This window comes from Sus scrofa, chromosome 9 (genome assembly GCF_054392235.1).
Source record: "Sus scrofa isolate SSC_HxYL_T2T_F1_AM1 chromosome 9, Sscrofa_HxYL_maternal_Yorkshire_Landrace_v2.0, whole genome shotgun sequence".
Taxonomy (NCBI): Eukaryota; Metazoa; Chordata; class Mammalia; order Artiodactyla; family Suidae; genus Sus; species Sus scrofa.
The window spans coordinates 73,491,209-73,514,110 of record NC_139391.1 but is presented as its reverse complement, the minus strand read 5'-3'; the positions used below and the strand labels follow the sequence as shown (position 1 = coordinate 73,514,110).

The following is a 22,902-nucleotide window of genomic DNA, read 5'->3' as shown; positions in this document are numbered from 1 at the left end:
GAGCATATCATGCTAAGTGAAATAAATCAGACAGACAAAGACAAATGCTCTGTGATTTCTCTTCACCTATATGTGGAACCTAAAAAACAAAACAAAATGAAAACATACTCATAGGTACAGAGAAGAATTCCTCAAGAGAGTTGGGGAATTGGGGCAAAATAGGTAAGGGGGATTAAGAGATACAAACTACCAGTTATAAAATAAAGAAATCACAGGGATGTTATATACTGCATGAAAAATATGATCAATAATTTTGTAGTGACTTTGTATGAACACAGATGCTTACTAGACTTATCATGATGACCCTTTTGTAATGCATTTAAATGTCACATAACTATGTTGTATCCTGAAACTAACATATCCTGAAACTAAAGTCCATAAAGTTAAAGTCCATCAACTCTATGGACTTTAGTCAGTAGGATTTTTAGTAGGTAGAGTAAGGAAAAGAAGTGAGGAAATAACATATAGTGTGTTGCCCAATAGGAAGGATAAAGCTAATTATCACCTCCCATTAAAAATAAGTAGCATCTGGAAACTCCATATGATCCCTTGTTAAATAATATGTGTGATAACCATAATACAAGATTTTACTTCTTCAGATCTCACTTAGCATTATGCAGGCTTAATTTAACAAAACTCAGTGGGATCCTTGAATGTTTAATTCATGCTGTCAGAAATTTATTAGAAAATAAATGAAGTGTGATAATAGTTTTAAAGTAAATTTGATAGGTATCAGAGAAAAGGTACTATCATTTAATTAATGAATTAAACATTTAAAAATGATAGAATCACTAATTTAGAGCTCAAGGGGACTGCAGAAATCATTTGGAACCAACATCTATATTTTCCTATTAAGCTAAATAAAGATCAGAGAGGTGGATTTACTTTCACAACAAATGTCACACAGTAAGATTTTGCACTTCTTATATATACTAAGAGATAGTGACAATCTAGAAGAAACTGATCATAGGGAAAAGACCCCTTCAGATATATAACATTTGTTAAGGCTGGCTTTACCAACTACTTTACAAGGGTTGACTCATTTAATCTTTAAAGAAGCTCTACAAATTACATTTTATTATTTCCATTTATTAGATGAGAGAATTGGTTCAGACTACAGATAAATTGCTTTACCACACGAGAGTGGTACAGCCAAGATTTGATGCTTTGACTGCAAAACCCAAACACTTTCCACTACACCTTCCTGACTGCTCTCAGTTCACCTTCTATTTTTAAAGTTGAAGTCATATTTATGAACATCTACTTGATGGTGGCAACCCCCATCACTCAGGTAACAATAGAAAATTTAGATGTGCTAAAAGTAAACTTTAGATGAAAGACCTTCTAATAGGGAAATCAATGTGACTCAAGAACAAGACTTTCTAATCTGAAGTCATACTTCTTCATGCCAGCTATCTCTCCCTTTTATTAAGACTGAGGCTACATGTTGCAGGAGGTGTTATGTGCTGTTTTAAAATATTAATTCCTGGAGTTCCCGTTGTGGCTCAGTGGTTAACGAACCCAACTAGCATTCAGGAGGACTCAATCCCTAACTTTACTCAGTGGGTTAAGGATCCGGCGTTGCCATGAGCAGTGGTGTAGGTTGCAGACGTGGCTCCCATCCCGTGTTGCTATGGCTGTGGTGTAGGCCGGTGGCTACAGCTCGATTCGACCCGTAGCCTGGGAACCACCATATGCTGCAGGTGCGGCGGCCCTAAAAGCCAAAAAAAAAAAAGAAAAGAAATTAATTCCTACCAACAAGTATTTGTGAATATATAATAAAAGAAAAGCCATGACTTGGCCCAAGGTAAGATGGCTTTTGGGGGGTCCACAGCCTCCCAGGAATCTAGACAGTAATGATTTTCTTAAGAGGAAAAGGGATTGGTGGGGAGATTTATGTGTGGGTTCTATGACTAAGGAAAATGAAGACTTTCCAGCCTTTATTCATAGTTTAGCCAATTACCTGGGGCTGAAGCCTGAGAAGGAAAAGTGGTTCTGCTGCACTGAAAATGTGGGAAATACAACACAGTATTTGCATCTCAAAAAGTCTACAGCTCAGAAATTCTAGGAGACACTATCAGGATAAGGTGGCGATTGGCCAACAGAACGCTTTGGCAGGTGTGGTGTGTGGTGGAGCTGAGTGTCCACAACAGAGGCTTAGTGAGGCTATCCTGGCCACTGGGCAAACTGAGATTTATCCTTGAGTACATGCAAGACACTCTCAGAAATCTCCAAAAATACATAAGTGGACTTTTCAAAAGGCTGAAAATCTGTTAGGAAAAAGTAGAAGAAATGCGTTTGGTGATATCTAGATAAAAATGCTAAAACAATCTTATTTGGTGACACTGGTGAGGGAGTCACATCCAGATTTGTAATATTATAAAATATGGGATTTATAATAATTGGTTATTGAAACAGAAATGGTATTTACATGTTATATAATCCAACCCAATTTGACCTCAGGTGAGGAAACAGGTTACCTTCTCAAGGTCACACAACTAGATGGTTACAGAGCCGGAGTTTGTCACGACTGCTTTCAACTGAATCATGCTGAAGCTTTTTCTCACTGCTGGTCCATTTCCTTTATTTAAAAGAGCTTTAGATTTAGCATTCTAGGGGTTCTTTAAATTTTTGAGAAGTGAGAAGTCTTTTTAATAGAATGTGGGCTTTGCAGTTTTAGCAGTACTAGTTTTTGTAAATACCAAATGCTTCCCTCAACTAGCTCTTTGAAAAAGCTTTGATATAAAAAGTTCTTTCTAAAATAACTCCTTTGTAACATCAGCAAGGGCACCTGAGGATAATTTCTCTTTTCTATGTCATTCATCTAATATCCTTACATTTAAAGTGCTAGTACAGACGTGTGAACACAAGACAAAATGTTCAAATCAAATGCATCATTGACTTGAAAATGTGTCCAGTTAAATCTTGCTGCTGTCTCTGATCTTTTTTTATACTCTCAGAATGAAATGATTTAAAGTTAGAAAAGAAGACTGCCACTTGCTGACTGGAAAGTCAGTGATAATTTTAAATTAAGTATCATATGCTAATGTGTAGTTAAATATTGAATTGAAGAGATGCAGCCAGTGTTCACTATATATACACGTGTGTGTGTATGTGTGTGTGTATAATCTCAGAGTTCCTCTATACTAAATAATTAGCAGAAACCATCCTTCCTTATCAGCATTAAAATAAGAGTAAGAATTTTGAGTTCTAATTTCAGCTCACTTTCTAATTGCTTTGTGGTCCTGCATGATTTAATTTTTATCTTCAATCCTTGATTTCTAGAGAAGTATGTATGTGGGCTTCCTAATCTAATAAAACACAGTGCCATAGATATTGGTATTGGTTTAGAAAGGCAATGAATGAGTTATTGATGTCCAACATAATATGGACTGATATTACCTCACACAGGTTATGAGCTGTTTTCCATAACCAGGAAATAGTGGGAACATTTGTCCTAACATTTATATTTATTTCACAGTTCAGGGGTGTATTGATGATCAAATAAAATAGCATATGTGGGAGCTTTCTTTCAATGGTAGCCTTCCAGAAGTTCACACTGTGGCAAATGGGGATATACGGCATCTTGGGAGCACTGGGACTCAGGTTCCATCTCAGGTCTGGTGCAGTGGGTTAAGGATATGGCATTGCAGCTACTGCAGCTTGGGTTGCAACTGTGGCTCTGTGGATCAGCCAGATCTGATCCCTGGCTTGGAACTCCAGATGCCAAGAGGTGGTCAAAAAAAAAAAAAAAAGTTAGAATTCTGTTGAAATATAGGAATGATGATTATTAACTACTGAGAAAATATTCCAATATAGCTTTTGAGGTTACTCCGTTAGCAATCCCTTCCATCAGCATGCCGAGGGTTTGCAGTTGGATATCAATGCTCTGAAGGTGAATTATAAGGTGATATTATTCCTGTTGCACGCCCGGACATTCTACGGGTTGCTGATAACTTGGCCATGTTTATCTTGACTGAGAGACAATATTCTGTTGTCCTGATCAGATCTACTCCGTGATCACATTTTTCTCTATGAACACAAATCCAAAAATACTGTGTTGGGTTGGAACTTCCAAAGTCCTATTTAGAGTAAATAACTAATATTTTAATCCCAGGACTACTTATAGGAACCAAGAACAAAGGCAAAGTTAGGCTCCTCTAGGAGGAAGGCTGTGCATTCTGTTCACTGGGAGACGCAACATCGAGGGCTATGAGAAGGGAGAGGAAGATGGCATATGATCTTCTTATTCTAATTACTGGCTCCATGAGAAATGACCCATCCTAACCCTCGACACGCAAACACAACTTGGCAATTCCAAACAATCATCAACCCCTGGTGGCTAGACAGGGACCAGGGACATTAAGAACCCTCCTCACCGAATTTCACAGTGGCTGTGATCGGTGTCTCTATTCCATTTTGGCATTTCTCTTCCCTCAGTTGGTCATTGTCTGATATATACAGTAACAACCAAGAATAAAAACAGGAGTTCCCGAGAGTCCCCGTAGTGGCTCAGCAGAAACGAATCCGACTAGTATTCATGAGGACTCAGGTTCGATCCCTGGTCACGCTCGGTGGCTTGGGGATCCACTGTTGCTGTGGTGTAGGTAGGCAGCTGCAGCTCTGATTCAACCCCTAGCCTGAGAACTTTCATATGCCTCAGGTGTGGCCCAAAAAAAATGTTTTTTTTAAAAAAGGGAATCAAAATGATCAATGTCATTCTATAGACAGATGGTGTGCCTTGCCCATCAATCAAAAGGTATATCTCACTCATTTTCTCAGGGATCTAAGTCTTTCCCTTTATTGAATGATGATTTTTATTATGTATATAAGCTATGTTCTACCTGGAAACATGAGCACCCTCTTCATGCTTAACCAACACCCTGTCATCCTTCGGGGAGTTTATAGCATATGCGTACCACTTCCCATTCTATATGTATGTTAAACTCATGCTTTCTATAAGCATAAAGTTGTCACCTTTAGTACCATTCCTAAGAGCCAGACTGATTAACCTGAGTTAATGATCCTCCTTCACCTGTTCTTTTTTTTTTTCCCTTGTCTTTTTAGGCCCACACCCGCAGCATATGGAGGTTCCTAGGGTAGGGGTTGAATCAGAGCTGTAACTGCTGTCCACAGCCACAGCAACATGGGATCCAGTCTGCATCTGCAACATACACAACAGCCCACTGCAATGCTGGATCCTTAACCCACTGACTGAGGCCAGGGATCAAACCCGCATCCTCATGGATACTAGTCAGATTCATCTCCACTGTGCCATGACAGGAACTCCCCTTTCTTCACCTGTTCTTAATGAAACCTGGATGATCACAATCTTCAAAAAAACAAATGAGAGATACGAGAAATCTCCATAGGCAGGAAGTGCAGGAAGTTTGAAATGTCAGTTCTCTATGTAAGGGGTAATATAACACGACTACAGCAAAGGAATAGCTTGATTTCCTTCTCTGAATTCTCACGACTCTCACCCTTCTGTTGTCCTCTGTATTCTTTAAGGTTCAGTTTTGGATGTGCTTCCTTTGTCTCCTTGACCAGCCTCGTGGGCAGAAAGACGTACCTGAATAAGCCCACATGGCACCTAGCCGACCAGGGCACAGAGCAATTGTTTGATAATTAGAAATTTAATCTTTCACACTTGCTGTGAGCTTCATGGAAAAATGACTTCTTATGGATAAAAAGGTTGTATGTAAAATTATGTAGTATACTCTGTTTGTTAAATAAAAGAGCTCAATATATCCATCATAGTTCCAGTTGAAGTGACCATTTTATAAATTGCCCACTGTGAAGTTTGGTGAACAAGACCTCAGCTTTGAGAAACAGTTAATCTACATTCAACAAGTGAGTGATTTTGCCCCCTTCCCATCTAGCGATGTAATATCCAAGGGGGAAAGAGAAGAAAACATGTTTGGAAATGGTAATGAATTCGATTACACTAACATCAAATTAAACCTAGTTTCATTTTGATATTATAAAAAGCAGCAGGAGGTTTGACTAGATAACTTGCTTTTCCTTTATTAAATTCCTTATGTTACAGTCAGCTGGATTGAGTGCTCCCTAGGAGTAAATTAAGAACATTTGGGCCTTGTCTTTACATTCAAAACAGTGTGGCTTTTACAATTCACTTTACTTGGGCTGCCAGAGGGAGATTAAAGAGAGCTCCCTAGTTCTTCAGCTTGTTTATTGCCTTCTTCATGCAGAAGGGTTTTCCTCCCAACTTTAGGCCATGAAATATCACACTGGGGCATGAGGCAAACAGATGACTGCCTTGTCCCAACAGGCCCATCTCAGTTGTCCAGGACAAAGGTCACTTAGAACGGGACTATGTTCCCATCCCTAACCACTTTCGAGGGAACCAAAACCCTACAGCCCCATCTCCTTTCAGTCAACACAGATGAATGCCTCTGTTGCTCCACCTCCATCAAGCTCATTACTTAAATGTCTGCTTAGTGGCCTCAAAGAGCTAAGGCACCTCTCAAAGCTTCAGGCAGACACCAAGTGGATTTAGTTTGGCCATAAAAGGAAAAGGTCATTTCTCAAATGTTAGAATCCTTATTTACATTGGCCTGCTGGTACAGAAGGGAAAAAAGGCCCCTAAATAAAACAGAGTCAATTGAACATGCCTTAAACAGTTCTTACACCAACTTGGAGCACACCTCCATCGGCAGCAATCTAATGAAAGTTTGAACACGCAGCTTCCTAAGGGCCCTGCCACCTTCCCTTTATGGCTTCCTGTTTCTCCTTACATACGGTCTTCAAAACCTAGTGTTGAAGTTGGCTTATTACATTTTATTTCACAACTGTCGCATATTTTGTCTGACTGCAGCTGTGTTATGAAGTCGGCCTCGCATTTGCCAAGCATCAGTGCCTAGTGGGGTGAATCTGCCTGTCTGCTGTCAAAGATTGGACTTTCTCTAGTAAAATGTGCTTTCCTGAGGCAGCGGCACCAGACCATTCATTGCCACTGCAAAGGGAAGGCTGCGAGGCAGAGCCACCCAGTGGCCCAAACCCAAAAGGAACACTGTTGGGTCAATCGGAGTGGTGGTGGTGGGTGGCTTCCATCCAGAGATAGGAACAGCATTTTTCTCCTTGTGTTCATTCTCAGTACATGCCTTCCGGATTTTTCACAGAACCAAAATTCTATACGAAAGGAGAGAAAGTGGTACCTTCTTATTCAAAAACAAAGCAATTTTGAAAATTGTCGGTCAAACAGGTTGTAGAAAAAAGGCTCTTGGTTGCTGGCAATAGAGTCCATTATTATTATTATTATTATTATTGAAATAGGCACAGGATAGAGGAGAGAGTTCCTGCTGTGGTGAAGCAGGTTAGGATCTGGCATTGTTTCTGCAGCAGCTGAGATCACTGCTGAGGTGGGGGTTCAATCCCATCCCCAGCCCAGCACAGTGCATTAAGAATTCGGCATTGGGGGCAGCTGTCACTCGTATTGGATCCCTGGCTCACAAAATTCCATGCACTGTGGGTGAGGCAAAAAAAAAAAAAAGGAAAGAAGCACAGGAAAAATCAACCTCCCCTTTTTCATAGCATATTTTACATGTTTTCAGGTGCAAAGCATTCTACCAGGAAAGGGGATGTCGTCGATATTGATTAAACATCGAAAATGATTATTCATTGATGGGCTACTTTGGGTATTTTATAAATTGTTTTGGTCAGTCTTGTAATATTATAACATTAATCAGCATGAGAAATGTGTACATTACACAATAATGTAGAATGTTCACTAGAAATGTTCATCACTCCTTTTCATATCCCCTCCACTCTCTTGTTGTCACTAAGTCACACCTACTTTACACGATGTAAGCCCTGGATACATCCACACCTGAACCTGCACTTTAGAGAACTGCTAAGGAAAATCACTCAATCTTGCTGAATGACGTCACTTCGGCACAAATCTCAGGCAGACCCTCAGTATGTCCCAAGATGGGTCAGTTGGTTCTCTGGCATACCAAGACGTCATTTCAGACCTTCCTTCCATTCAAACTGCACATACACCATGCCGCCCCTGACCCACTCCTCACTCTCTCTCAATAAAACAATCTTCTCATTATCTAATCCACCTAATGGCCTCGCTACATGTGTAGGTAAATGCTCTTTCTCTCTCATCTAATAGAAGGTGCTGGCTCTAATCTTGTGTAAATATGGACATTCTGCTCATCCCCTGGATCCTATCCTACACTTCCTTTCTCTTTATGGACACTGCTGCTGCATTTAACCTTTTACCCACCTGCATCATTCTTCCTCTCCTCCATTTCCTCACTTCCCTCCCTCCTTTCTTCTCTCTAGATGAATAGGTGAATAGATAGACATATACATATACAATCACCAGTCCCCCCACAGTTTAAGTATACAGATGTTGGTTTAGTAGACAGATATCCGATGATAATACAGCACACAAGTGATACCTCCAGCTCTGATTTCTCCCCTGAACTACATAAATTTGTATAAATAAGATTTGCCTTAATTGAGCATCTTTTATATATAATGGGTAATTCACATGCATTATAACTAAAAGAGAATTATGTATTCTCCTCTTTCCCTGAGACATCCTCTCCACACTATTATCCTTCTCAGGAAATGGTACCATCATTGTTTCTGTAACTCACTCCCCAAAAATCCTGGAGTCATTCTTTACCACTCTCTTTTCCTCATAGCTTATGTCCAATTTGCTAACAAGAATTGTATTATTATGCAAAAGCATACTTTATCTGTAGCCATTTCTTAACAAACACAAGTTCAACTTATCATTGATTTTTCATCTAGAATAGCTAACTGGTCACTTATGTTTTTGTCTCCAAAGGTCACATCTGCATAGTATTCAAAGTGATCTTTTTCCAAAATATAATTCAGGTTATATCATTCATATGACCAAAATTATCCAGTGACTACATATATATTGTAATGTTATCCATTTAGTCATATTTTTCTTTTTCAATATATTCATGGCCGCACAATACATACTTCTTTGCAATTTTTTAAGATGAATTAGCTAATGCATTCAACAGATATTTATCGAGTGGTACAATCTTCCAGGCACTATACTAGCCTCTGTAGATACAAGGATAGAGAAAGAAAGAATCTTGTAAGAAGTTACACTCTTTCCTTGAATGTCTCACAGCACATTTGTCCTAGTGATAAAACCATACATGTTCACCACAAAAAATTTAGAAGATACGGAAAAGCATGCAGAAAAAAACATACTACTTGGTTATATTAATATTGCTTCCATTTGTCCTCTTGTGCTTTTCTGTATTTCACTTACTGTATTTATCCCTATGGGCACAACCTATATTCTCTTCCATCCTTAGTATGAAGGTCAGGACACTGAATCCTAATTGGGTTTTGGAATTTACTTCACCCTGAGCTGGCTTCTCCGTGACCGAAATCACTTCTCATTGTGGTCTCATTCACTAAGGAGCCAAGCTTGTACTTCTGTCTGTCTTTCTAGAGATCCCTCCCTTGATGTGTATATCACATCAAGTTTCCAATGGCTACCTAGGAGATATGCCTAACCTTCAATCAAAAAAGCAAGAGAAGCTCTAAAACTTTAGACATGTATCTTTAGTTCTGTTGATTTAACCTCCAGAGTAAGCAAAGGAAAGGTGTTTGGGTGATGATTGTTCTTTTAGAAAAACACCCAGATCATAGATCCTGGGGTATTTCTTGGCTGATTCTAAAAGTGACATCAAGTTTGTGGTGCCATTCATAAATATTAAGAAATAGAAAACCTATTTCTAAGAAATAGAAAATATTAAGAAATGAAAACTTCAAGTGAAACCAAAAACCCCATGAGGATGTAGTTTGACCTCAGAACAACTGCAACAGCCTGGAGTCATAAAGAGAAGCACCAGGGAACTGATTAACTAGGACTGTAGTGACAGTGAGCTAGAAAATACGTTTTCTCTTCAAAGGCTAAGAGAGAATCTGATGGCCCTGCATGAAACAGTGCAATGCCAGACACCTTGTGGACACCAATTTAAATCCCAAAAGGGTCAGTTGTCAGAGCAGAAGTCATTTGTGTCCAATAGCATTTTATTAGCTCAGGTGAAATGTTTCAAAGTTCTGAACCTCATTCTTAGGGGATGTGACTACATCATCAAGCAAGTATTACTCAATCTGCCTCACTTGGCACCTCCAACAATAAACCATGTCCACATAACAAAAGAGCAAATATGAGTAGCAGATAACTTCAATTTTATAATAACTATAATGAGCAACAGCAAGATGTTTTTGCTCCTTGGATTTATGTACTGCTTTTCATTCTACAAACAACTTTTATGTTTATTATTCCTTTATTTCTTTTAGCAACTCTATGAAATTTAATTTACAAATTATTATTGCTCTTATTTTACAGTCTGAAGTACAGATTGGCTAAGGTGAAACTCAGATTGAACTTGCACATTGATTTGTCACCCAAACTCAAATCCTAACCATAAACAAAACAGAACTAGGACTCTAACCTAGGCCTTCTGATTTTAAGTCTACTGTTCTTTCTTGAACAGCATGTTGTCTCTCTTTAAGGGTCTTTGTAACAGCTCTGTTCTTTAAAAAAAGGTAATTTCATCAATTGGACAATTTAGAGAATCAACCATTGTCCAGATTTTTTTTCCTAGTGTAGAAATATTATGTCCTTTCATAGTAGAGCAATTATGTGGCACTTTAGAATAATCAGTTGAGCATGCTATGATTATTCACAGTAGAAAACGTATATTTGTTCTTTCCTCAAGTTAATCATAATAAAACCAATAATTAAATAACAGCAAGCATTTATTGGTTGCTTGACATGTGACAGTCTTTATTTTTAAACCTCATAACAACTTAGCAAAATGAACATTATATCCTGTTTTTCAGATAGAAACTCAGGCATAAAAGGTTAAATAACTTGAACAAGCCCAGAGAAAAAGTATAAGAGCTGGGATATATCTCCTATCAACCAGGTTTCAAAGCTTGCACTCAACCATTACATTTTCACCAAGAGGATACACAGCATATAAAAGAATCACTAAGGAACCTTCTCTGAGGATGGTACAATGAACACTGGTGTTTGAAAACCTGCATTATATTTTTCAGGTTTATCTGATCAAGAGAAAAATATTCAATATTATTTTCTCAAGTATATGCTATTTTCCCAGGAAAATTATCCAATGGTATATATTTTACAAATGTAACTAAGGTGATATACTAAAACACAGGACAAATTCATGTGTGTGCATTTAACAGCAAACAGATATTGAGTTCATACTGAGTGCAAGAAGACTGTGAACCTCTTTGGTCTTGGCAATGTGAGGAATTCGAGATAAAGAAATAAATATAAATGTATATACCTGCAGCCTTGGAGAGTCCTTGGAGGAATCACTGCAAACTACAACAAAACACAAATGAAATATAAGTTGTGAAACCCATGGGTCTCAAATTTTAGTTGGCACTGGAAGAATCTGGAGGACTTGTTAACCAATAGACTGTCAGGTTCCACCCCCTGAGTTTCCGATTATGAAAGTTTGGCAGAAGTCTGAGAACCTGCACATTTAACAAGTTTCCAGGTGATGCTCATGCTACTTGGTCCAGGGACCACACTCAGAACCACTTTGATAGAGGTTAAACAGCATCTTAAAAAGCTGAGAGGAAAGTGTGATAAGCCTTCCAAAGCAGAAACAAACTTCACGGAGGACTCAGCCTTTGAACCATGCTTTGGCAAAGGAGCAGAATTTCAGATACACTGAGAGATGGTTGCTTGAGTGTCAAGAAGAAACATGATCCTTTAGGCATTTCTCTCTCTCATCTTAGTGATTTGGTGGGCTCATTCTACTCCTGTAGAATGAAATGAAAATTTTGAAACCATGTCTCCTTGCCCAACAACTCAATACACATTGATGTTTTCTTGGCTTCCATCAGAATACTGACATTTCAGAAAGGAATGAAAGACCCGTTTTAGCACACTTTTGGCCTTAATAAATTCTTTCTTTACTCCATTTAAAATAATATAGATTTCTTCTGAAAATGCATCTTTTGTTTTACTTTGTCCTAACCTGACTCTCACATTCTAGGGATGATCAAGAATGTGAATCAGGTGTTGGTCCAGCATTGCTTTGTTTTTGTGGTTGCCTGTGTCTAGATTTATTTGCTTATAATGGCTTAAATAGTTGCAATTTCCCACGCAATTTTCTCCCTACTTTTATCACAAGAGTCAAAAAAAAAAAAAAAGAGTTGCAAAAGCACTTAAACTTTGGCTGGAGCTTGAGAATAATCAAAGGGATAAAAGGCTGACCCCCGAGATTTGTTTTATTCTCAAATCTTCTATCATTTTACCATTTGATCCTAAAGAAATAAGTTCTCACTGGCCTGATTTTTATATTTGTAAAATAAGGATAACATTGGCCATGAGGCTTAGTTAATGGTTGCAAATGATTTTGAGACCATTGGGAAAGGAGAAGAATGAAATACTATTTCTCTTCACTGAATTTTGGAAATCAAACCATAAAACAAGACGAATTTACACTGTTGCAGCAACAAACCCTTGAAAAGGCATTTTCCTACTCCTCAGTTGCTCACTATCATGACAAAAATTTCCAGCACTGTCAAATGCATACAATCATTTCCTCTGTTTTTCATTTCATTTCTCTTGTAGATGAAACAACCAAATGAAAAATAACTCAACTGCTGTTAGTCTAAGAGTGAAAAGACTTTTTCCATAAAAAGCTAGGTAGTAAATATTTTAGATTTTTCAGGCCACGTATGAGCATGTGACCGCAATGATCATGGTCATGAGTCGTGATGAAAAATGAGACAAATTACTACTAATCGTCATTTTAAATTTTCCCACAAAAACCATCAGTACCCCTTCCCTATTTTATTACCTACTGAGATTCAGGAGTAATCTTTGCTTTTTGTTGTTGTTGTTAAAAAACAGACCTTTGTTTTCAGAATAATACTGTCGTTTTCAAGTTCTATTTGGCTTCCCCAAAATAATTTATTAAATCAAGCTAGTTGATTTCAGTACCCCAAAGGTAAGCCATTTTGTTTCATTCACATTTTCTATTTTGTTTTGCCTGCTGCTTTATTACATGTGTTTCCTCATGAGCCGTTAGAGAAAATAATGTTATTCCTTCAGTTGTGCAAATTGAAAACCTATTTTTAAAGAGCTGTGTCCCAGCCGTTTTGATTATTCCTACATTCTATTCCCCTCTTCATTTATTTAAAAAAGAAAAGACTCTAAGCCCCCATCTCTCTCCTGAGTGTAGTTGTAGAAGCCTGTTGTATTCTTTTTAACACTTTTACACACTTCGTCTCATTTCCTTATTGCAGTGATAGTTTCCCATTTACTTTTCTGTTTATATCTCATTTAAGAAGTTTTGTCTAAAGTACTTTCTACAAAGATTCCTAATCAGGTCTCCTTTAAAAAGGCTATGAAGTAGAAATAGAGAGTTTCACAATTTAAGTTATAAGAATTTACAAAATGTTAAGTAACTTAAAGACTGTTGCTTCTTTGTAGTTATAATTAAGATTTTTAAGATTAAGAGCATTCCACTTAACTGAAACTTCTACACAAAGTTCCTCATAAATCCATATAAATCAAACATTTCTTATTTTAGGCTAACATAGAAGTAGTTATATTTAGTATTATAGAAAATAGAAGGCACTTATTTTTAATATTTGACTGTAATTTCACAACTTAATATATTTAAACGTCTTTTTTTTTTCTTGTTTTTTCTCTCCTGGCACTGTGCAATTCAGAAATAATCCTATCAGTCCTGGACACATGGAAGTCATGCTGTCATATTTTCCTCCAGTTCATGCCAAAATTGGAAATCAATCAATCACAGAAATGTCTTCACAGGAGTTCCTGTTGTGGCACAGCAGAAAAGAACTGGACTGGTATCCATGAGGATGAGGGTTCTATCCCTGGCCCTGCTCACTGGATCAGAGATCTGGCATTTCCATGAGCTGCTGTGTAGTTAGCAGATGTGGCTTAGATCCTGAGTCGCTGTGACTGTGGTGTAGGCCAGCAGCTATAGCTCCAATTCTACCCTGAGCCTGGGAACTTCCAGATGCTGCGAGTGTGGCCCTGAAAACCAAAAAAAGAAAAAAGGAAAAAAATGTTTTCACAGCACTATGATTTAGCATTATGTCCTCAACTCTATGAAGAAACTCTTGATAAAACTGAAGACACTTCCCTTATCTTGTTTGATGTCCCTATAATAATTATCCCATTTAATGTTTTTCTGAAGAGTCGAAGCAAAAAAGAAAATTTCCCTTTTGATGTTTTTATTCGGTCTCTCTCGTATAATTTTAAAAGAGTTATAAACAAATAAACCAGTTCAGCAAAATTGCAAGGTGCGAAAACAATATATAAAACTCAGTTGCATTTCCATACACTAATAATGAACAGTCCAAAAAGGAAATTTAGAAAAAATTCCCATTTAAAAGAGCATGAAAAATAGTAAAATGCTCAGGAATAGAGTTAATCAGGAAGGCATAAATAGGACTTAAACACTGAAACCTAAAAAATATTGCTGAAAGAAATTGTAAAATACGTAAGTAAATGGAAAGATACCCCATGTTCATGGGTTGAAAGATTTAATATTGTTTAGATTCCCATACTACCCAAAGCAATCCACAAATTTTATGCAATTCTTATCAAAACTGCAGTGGTATATCTCACAAAATAGAATAAACAATCCTAAAATTCATAGAGAAGAGCAAAGAACACAGAATAGCCAAAATAATCCAGATCAAGAAGAACAAAGCTAACAGCCTCACAATTCCTGACTTCAAAACATATTACTAATCTTCAATAATCACAGCAGTATGGTATTAGCATAAAGACAGGCATATAAATCAATGGAATATACATAGACTAGAGAGCCTAGAAATAAACACACACATATGTAATCAAATGATCTTAAACAATGCTTCCACACTACACAGTGCAGAAAGGATAATCTCTTCAACAAGTGGTCCTGAGAAAACTGCAAAAGAATGAAATAGGGTCTTTTTCTTATATCATACACACAGATCAACTCAAAATGGATTGAAGACTTACGTATAACACCTGCAACTATAAAACTCCTAGAAGGAAACAGGGAGGAATCTTCATAACATTTGTCTTGGCAATGATTTCTTGGATATGACACCAAAAGCACAGGCCACAAAAGCAAAAATTAGTGAGTGGAATTACATCAAACTAAAAAGTCTTCTGCATACAAAGAAAATAATCAAAAGAGTGAAAAGACAATCCATAGAATGAAAGAAAATATTTGCAAACCATCTATTTCATAAGGGGTTAATATCCAAAATATACAAGGAATTCCTATATCTCAAAAGCAAAAAACCAAATAACTTGATTAAAAAATGAACAAGGGACCTGAAGAGACATTCCTCTACAGAATACACATATAAATGCCCAACAGTTACATGAAAATATCTTTAATAGCACTAAAATCAGGGAAATGCAAATCAAAACCACAGAGCTATCACCACATGCCTGTTATGATGGTCCTTATTCCAAAAACCAAAAAATTACAAGTGTTGGTGGGAACATACATAAATTAAAACACATCCACTCTCTCGGTGGGAATGTAAGATGGTGCAGCCACTCTAGCAAACAGTGTGGAATTTCATCCAAAAAATTAAAAATTGAACTTCTATGTGATCTAGCAATCCCAATTCTGGGTATATACCCAACAGAATTGAAAATAGGAATTTAAAAGATATTTTCATTCCCATGTTCACTGCAGCACACCATAAATATCCACCAATGGACGAATGAATAAACCAAATGTGGTATAAACATACAAGGGAATTTTAGAAAGAAGGAAATTTTGGCATATGTTACAACACGTATGAACCTTCGGGACATTATGCTAAGTGATAATGCAATTAGAGAAGGACAAGTACTGCATGATTCCATTTATGTGAGGCATCTAAAGTAGTCAAACCCATAGAAGCAGAAATAGATGGTGGTTGACAGGGTCTGGCGGAAAGGGAAACAGAAAGTCAGAAAGTTGTTCAAGAGGTATAGAGTATAGAGCATCAGTGCTGTGTGTGTGTGTGTGTGTGTGTGTGTGTGTGTGTGTGTGTGTGTGTGTGTGTGTGTTTAGGGCTATCCCTATAGCAAATGGAAGTTCCTAGGCTAGGGGTCTAATCAGAGCTACAGCTGCTGGTCTACGCCACAGCTCAACATAATTTCTGAGTCGCATCTGGGAACTACACTGCAGCTCGTGGCAACGCAAGAGCCTTAACCCGCTGAGCAAGGCCAGGGATCAAACCCAGATCCTCATGGATACTAGTTGAGTTTGTTACCAGTGAGATATAACGGGTACTCATGTTGATGAGAAAGAGTTCCATATGCTGTACAGTGATGTGCTTATAGTTACCTATACTGTATGTGGGCACCTTAAAATTTGTTGAGAGTGAATCTCAGGTTTTCTACTGCAATAAAAAAAAAAAGCTATAAAAGTTCTAAGAAAAACATAAGAGAAAACCTTTGAGAACTTCGTTAAAATGATGTACTTCTATTATTTGAAAAATGACGTTAAGGGGGTTAAAAGATGAGCTGCCAACTGTGAGAAAATATTTGCAAATCACATATCTAATAAAAGACTTGTACTCTGAATATATAAATAATTCTTAAAATGTGAGAAAAATGGACAAAATATTTGAGTACTCTACCATACAGGATATAAGGTTTGAATGGATAGTACACCAAAGAAAATATATGAAATAAGCACATAAATATGTACTCAATACAATTAAACATTAAGAAAATGAGATGCCACTACATGCTGTTAAGAATTTCTTTTTTTTAAATATTTTGCATTTTGTTACTCTCATTTACTGCTGTTTCTTCACTGAGGTGGCAGTAGAAATAAAAAAGGAAAATTTCTCCATGCACAAATGACCAAAGAGGATGCCGGAAGGCATCTTTCAGTTGGCAGAAATTTCTAAGCACTCTGGCCTGTTGAGGTCATCCTGTGGTGAAAGGTCAAATCTAATTTCAATGCCTGAACTGGTCTATCTTGGGCCAGGAGACTTGAGGAGGAACATTCCCCTCTTTGTGGGTCATCCTTGCCCCAGGGACATTGGGAAAAAAGTTGCACACCAGGTGGATGAGGGGGAAGCCATGGGCCTGGGAGTCCCCACCAATACCCTGGCACATGAGGCTTCCTACTCGCTAGAGTGCCGATAATCCTAGAAATTTTTTAATTAAAAAATTGAATCATACTTGGAGTTCCCTTGTGGTACAGTGGGTTAAAGGATCCAGCATTTTCACTGCAGAGGCTCAGGTTGCTGCTGTGGTGCGGGTTCAATCCCTGGCCCAGGAACTTCTGCATGCCACAGGGGTAGCCAAAGGAAAAAAAATTCATCATGGAAAGTGATAAGGGGGCTGTGAAGTAACTAGAATTCTCACATGTGACTGATCAAAATGTGAAATGTCACAAGCATTTTTGAAACAGTTGGGTAGTTTCTTAAATAGTTAAATGTACACATACCACATGACCTAGCTTTTCCAGTCCTTGTATTTGCCTAAAAGAAATGAAAGAACATGGCCATACAAAAACAGGTATCTCATTCAGAACAAGCCAAAACTCACAGTAACCCAAATGTCCATCAACAGGTACACTCATAAAAAGCTGAGACATAGAAAGGAATATAACTCAGCAGTACAATGCAACTGGCTGCAGGATGAACTTTTGTTATAGAGTTCAAGCCAATAAATGGAGAGAAGGGTTGTTGGGGTGAGGAATAGCCCTATTATTTGGAAAGCCTTCAGACAAAATATGGAGGACTCACAGTGTCCTGGAGAGCCATCTTATAGGAGTCGGATTGCTTTCATGATTCTTTTATACTAAAAGGAAAGGGGATGTGGCTGGTTGTTGCAAACCTCTTGGTACAGGAATCCTTTGTTCTTGCAGCTGTCCATGTAAGTCTGGTCACAATTTTCCTATAAACCTCCTACAAAAGAATTTTTATTTTCTGTTCTGCAAATAGGTGCTTATCTTTAAAGGTCAGAGCCTTGAGAATGGGCTGTCATGTATATTTCAAGCTATAGGCATTCTTTTACAAAAGTGTAGAGCCAGGGTGACTGAGCCCAGGGAACAAAGCACAAGAGTGAGAGCTAAAGGAATAGAGCCAATATGGATTCAGGTTTGTTCTTCTCTGTTATACATACTGTATGATTCCATTTATATAATTTCTATGAAATGCAAACTAATCTACAATAAACAAAAGCAGATCAGTTGTTGCCTTTGGATGGAGGTGATGTGGAAAGAGTGGGTGGGAAGGCTTGAAGGAAGGGATGATAAGGGGCCACGAGGTAGCTTTTGGAGATAGTGGTTATGCTCATTATTCCCCCCACCCCCCGGTGGTGAAGGATTTGCAGGTGTATACAGCTGTCCAAACCCATCAAATTGCACTTTAAATGTGTAGTATGTTTTGTATCAATTACATCTCAATAAAGCTGTTAAAAAAATTTCCTCATGATACTCTGAAATGATCTGAGTTTATGCTTAAAAGAGAGTTAATGAGGCAACATTCTCTAAGGTAAAGGAAAGACCTGAGGATAGTCCTTCAGTGAAGATGCAATTTATAGGTGTCCTGTGAGAGTTCGTAAGAGACAGGGGTGGGATAGTTTCTGTGGGAACGGAGAATATACTGTCTTGTTTGGTACTAGTGACTCATCTAAGAGAATAGTCTCCTGTTCCAGGCACAAAAGCCGAAAACTCATTTGGCTGCTAAAAATCTACTCTAGTTTTATGGAGCCTAACCATTTTCCCCTCAAGTTTAAAATAATTCTGGAGTTCCCGTCATGGTGCAGTAGTTAACGAATCCAACTAGGAACCATGAGGTTGTGGGTTCGGTCCCTGCCCTTGCTCAGTGGGTTAAGGATCCGGCGTTGCCGTGAGCTGTGGTGTAGGTTGCAGACGCGGCTCGGATCCCGTGTTGCTGTGGCTCTGGTGTAGGCTGGCGGCTACAGCTCCAATTCTACCCCTAGCCTGGGAACCTCCATATGCCGCAGGAGCAGCCCAAAGAAATAGCAAAAAAAAGACAAAAAATAAAATAAAATAAAATAATTCTTAGAGACCAGGAAGGCATTGGAATGCTTCATAAATGTCATCATATTAATTCACCAGCATACATTCAACCAACAAGTATGTTTTGTTCACCTACTAACTTTGTGCAAGTCTCTAGACTCGTCACCAAGGTATAAAGAGTGGAGAGGTGCTGGCAGATGGGGACTGCCATACACAATTAGCAAGATGATCAAAATAATTGAACAATTGCCTTTCAGAGCTAGTCATCAATTATCAGTCTTGTATTGATGCTCAAGGTTTCCAGAATTGGCTTTAAATTTTTGCCCTATGTAATTATAACATATAATTTTTAGGGCATTATATATTCACATGCAACTACTATGTTGACAGTGTGGGCCAAAAGTCCAACATCCATCTTGAGCAAACTTTTGTGCCCTACAACAGCTTTAGCTTCTCTGGAGTCAGGCTGGCCTCAGGACAAATAAAATTACATATAAATGCAACCCTAAGTTTTATTTTCCCCCATAGGTTCTAAATAATTTGGCTGTAACTCTTTGGGGATGACGTTCATGAAAAACCCTATAATCTCCGTTATTGTATTTCTCAGCTGCAGGTATTGCCAAAGCTGTGATTTATATAAATTGTATTTTTGTCAAAGGGTTATAAAGGGGATAATGTGAAAAGTCTATTGGGATATTGTTAGTAAATTTATAAAATTACTTTCTGTATCCAGTTAGACCAAGTAATTTTTTCACTCGTTGCTTTTAGGGCAGGCTCATGTATCATTGAAGACTTCAAGGGAATAAAAGTTAAGCACCCAAACAAAGATTCTTTGTCTCAAAGCATGTCTGTTGGGTCAAAGCCATCATTCACAGGGCTCGAGGAGGGCCTTTAGATGTGTGAACAAGCTAAGCCTAAAGCTATAGAACTTCACACAGATATTTCATAATTCTTTATCTTACCCTCTTGATGCCATTCTCAATAGTGAATTATTGGTCCCAGTGCCATAGACTGGGACACTGGGGCACATTTTCACTGCAGCTTGATCTGACCAAGGTCAGAGTCCATACATGGGGCTTCTTTCTAAGAAGAGGTTTGTCTCTTTAGCACATTATCCCATTCTGTGGTCAGCAAGGAAGTGATGGTACCAGATCCAGAGGAGAGTCCAAGATCTTCTGGTGTAGTGCATTTCAAGTGCTAGAATGCCACAAAAATTCCAGATCTCAATTTACCCGATATTACATGGAGCAGTCAATGAATATAAAACATTGTAGCTTCTCAGTGCTCTAACCTTAACCATATGCCTGCAATCTTTTCATACTAACATCCAGAAAGTTCCTATGGGCCCCAAAGAAATGGAAAAGGCCTCTGCTAGAAGTAGATGGCATAGCCCAAAGGCAAACCTAGCTGGAATTAGTAGCCAGAAAACTGTGCATAGCATAAAGCAGCAAATTTTTAGCAGCAGTTATACAAATCAAAACTGGGCAAATAGCAAAATTAGAGAGCCGAAGAACTCCCAAAACCAGAATAATTCACTGTTTATTTTCTTTCTTTCTTTCTTTCTTTTTTTTTTTTTTTTTTTTTTTTTTGGCTGCACTAATGGCATATGGAAGTCCCAGGGTAGGGGTCAAATTGGAGCTGTAGTTGCTGGCCTACCCACAGCCATAGCAACACAGGATCTGAGCCATGTCTGCGACTCATGGCATATGGAAGTCCCAGGGTAGGGGTCATACTGGAGCTGTAGTTGCCAGCCTACCCACAGCTCATGGCAATGCCAGATCCTTAACTCGTTGAGCAAGGCCAGGGATCGAACCCGAGCCCCATGAATACTAGTTCAGTTCATTACCACTGAGTCACAGTGGGAACTCCCTACTGTTTATTTTCTAAGTTATCAGTTTAGATCACTTGGTTGCTGGGTTACAAAGCTGAATAATAAAAACAAAGAAAAACTGATAAATTGTTTTAGATCAGCCAAGGCTAAGGAGATATGACAACTAAATGCAATGTGGTGTCGTGGACTGGATTCTGGGCCAGAAGGAAATTAATGAAAAAACTGGTGAAATCCAAATAAAATTTGAAGTTTAGCTAATAGTAATGTGTCAATATCAGTTTCTTAGACTGGACAAATGCACCACAGTAAAATAAGATGATAGCACTAGAGAAACTAAAATCGGGTGGGGGATTTACAGGGATTCTATGTTCTAATTCTGCAACTTTTCTGTAAATCTAACATCATTTCAAAATAAAACATACATTTTGGTGTTCCCTTCATGGCTCGGTGGTTAACAACTCCGACTAGAAACCATAAGGTTGCTGGAGTTCCCGTCGTGGTGCAGTGATTGACGAATCCGACTAGGAACCATGAGGTTGCAGGTTCGGTCCCTGCCCTTGCTCACTGGGTTAACGATCCAGCGTTGCCGTGAGCTGTGGCGTAGGTTGCAGAGGCGGCTCAGATCCCGTGTTGCTGTGGCTCTGGGTAGGCCGGTGGCTGCAGCTCCGATTGGACCCCTAGCCTGGGAACCTCCATGTGCCGCGGGAGCGGCCCTAGAGATGGCAAAAAAAAAAAAAAAAAAGAAACCATAATGTTGTGGGTTCGATCCCTGGCCTTGCTCAGGGGATTAAGGATCCGGTGTTGCCCTGAACTGTGGTAGGGTTGCAGACGCGGCTCAGATCCCGAGTTGCTGTAGCTGTGGTGTAGGCCGGCAGCTACAGCTCCAATTGGACCCCTAGGCTGGGAACCTCCATATGCTGCAGGTGCGGCCCTAGAAAGGACAAAAAAAATGTGTATGTATATATTTTTTATTATTTTATTAATGTATAGTTGATTTGCAGTGTTGTGTCAATTTCTGCTGTATAGCATAGTGACCGTCATACACACACACACACACACACACACACACACAGCATAGTGACCCAGTCATATATATGTACACGCACACTATTTTTCTCATATCATCTTCCATAATGGTCTGTCACAAGAGACTGGATATAGTTCTCTGTGCTATACAATAGGACCTCACTGCTTATCCATTCTAAATGTAAAACTTGGCATCTACCGACCCCAAGCGCCCAGTCCATCCCACACACTACCCCCCCGCCTTGGCTGTCTACAAAACAGAAAGAGACTCATGGACAAAAAGAACAGACTTGTGATTGCCAAAACATCCATTTTAAAATGAAAGAGGAGTTCTCTGGTGGTCTAGTGATTAAGGATTCAGCATTGTCTCTAAGACTGATGTGGATCAGGTTGATCCCTGGCCTGGGGATTTCTGTGTGCTGTCGTCATGGCCAAAAATTATTAATTAAAAAATAATAAAATAAAATGAATAAGACAAAGACTCTTCTCCTAGAGCAGTTACAGCATACTTGGGAAGATACAGTAATAGAGAGACCAACTCAATTCTAGCACTAAATAGTTTCATAAAGAAATTCAGAAAGTACCATGGTACATAGGACAGATGGAGTCTTAATCCAGTCTAGGGTTTAATGAGAATACATGAGATAAGTCCTGAAGGATTTGTAGGATTGGTCAGGAAAAGAAAAGGATAACCAGAACCACAGACAGAAGGAAGGGCATGAGGCATGTGTAGACCTAAATCAATTTGGAAGAGCAAAGGATGAGCCTAGACATGGGAACAGATCAGGCCTGTGTACCTGGCTAAGGAGCTGGAAATCTACCTGGGGACAGTGGTGAACAAAATCAGATCAGATATATCCACAGGGATATATTTTTGGAAGCAGAGCTGATTTTAAGAATCTAAAAAATATTGCGCAAATAAATAAGAAAAAATGACCAAATATAATAGATATTACTAATGATATATAAACAAAGGAACAGAGAACA

The 22,902-nt window shown here is 38.5% G+C and overlaps 1 long non-coding RNA gene across 1 annotated transcript in view; it reads right to left on the bottom strand.

Annotated features, from left to right (window-relative positions):
* The window catches only part of LOC110255471 (uncharacterized), a 335,318-nt gene that overhangs the window by 129,040 nt on the left and 183,376 nt on the right, over nucleotides 1–22,902 (bottom strand). Inside the window, exon 2 of the long non-coding RNA XR_014815743.1 lies at nucleotides 11,352–11,389. This is a non-coding gene — a long non-coding RNA (uncharacterized LOC110255471). The remainder of the gene's footprint in view (nucleotides 1–11,351; nucleotides 11,390–22,902) is intronic.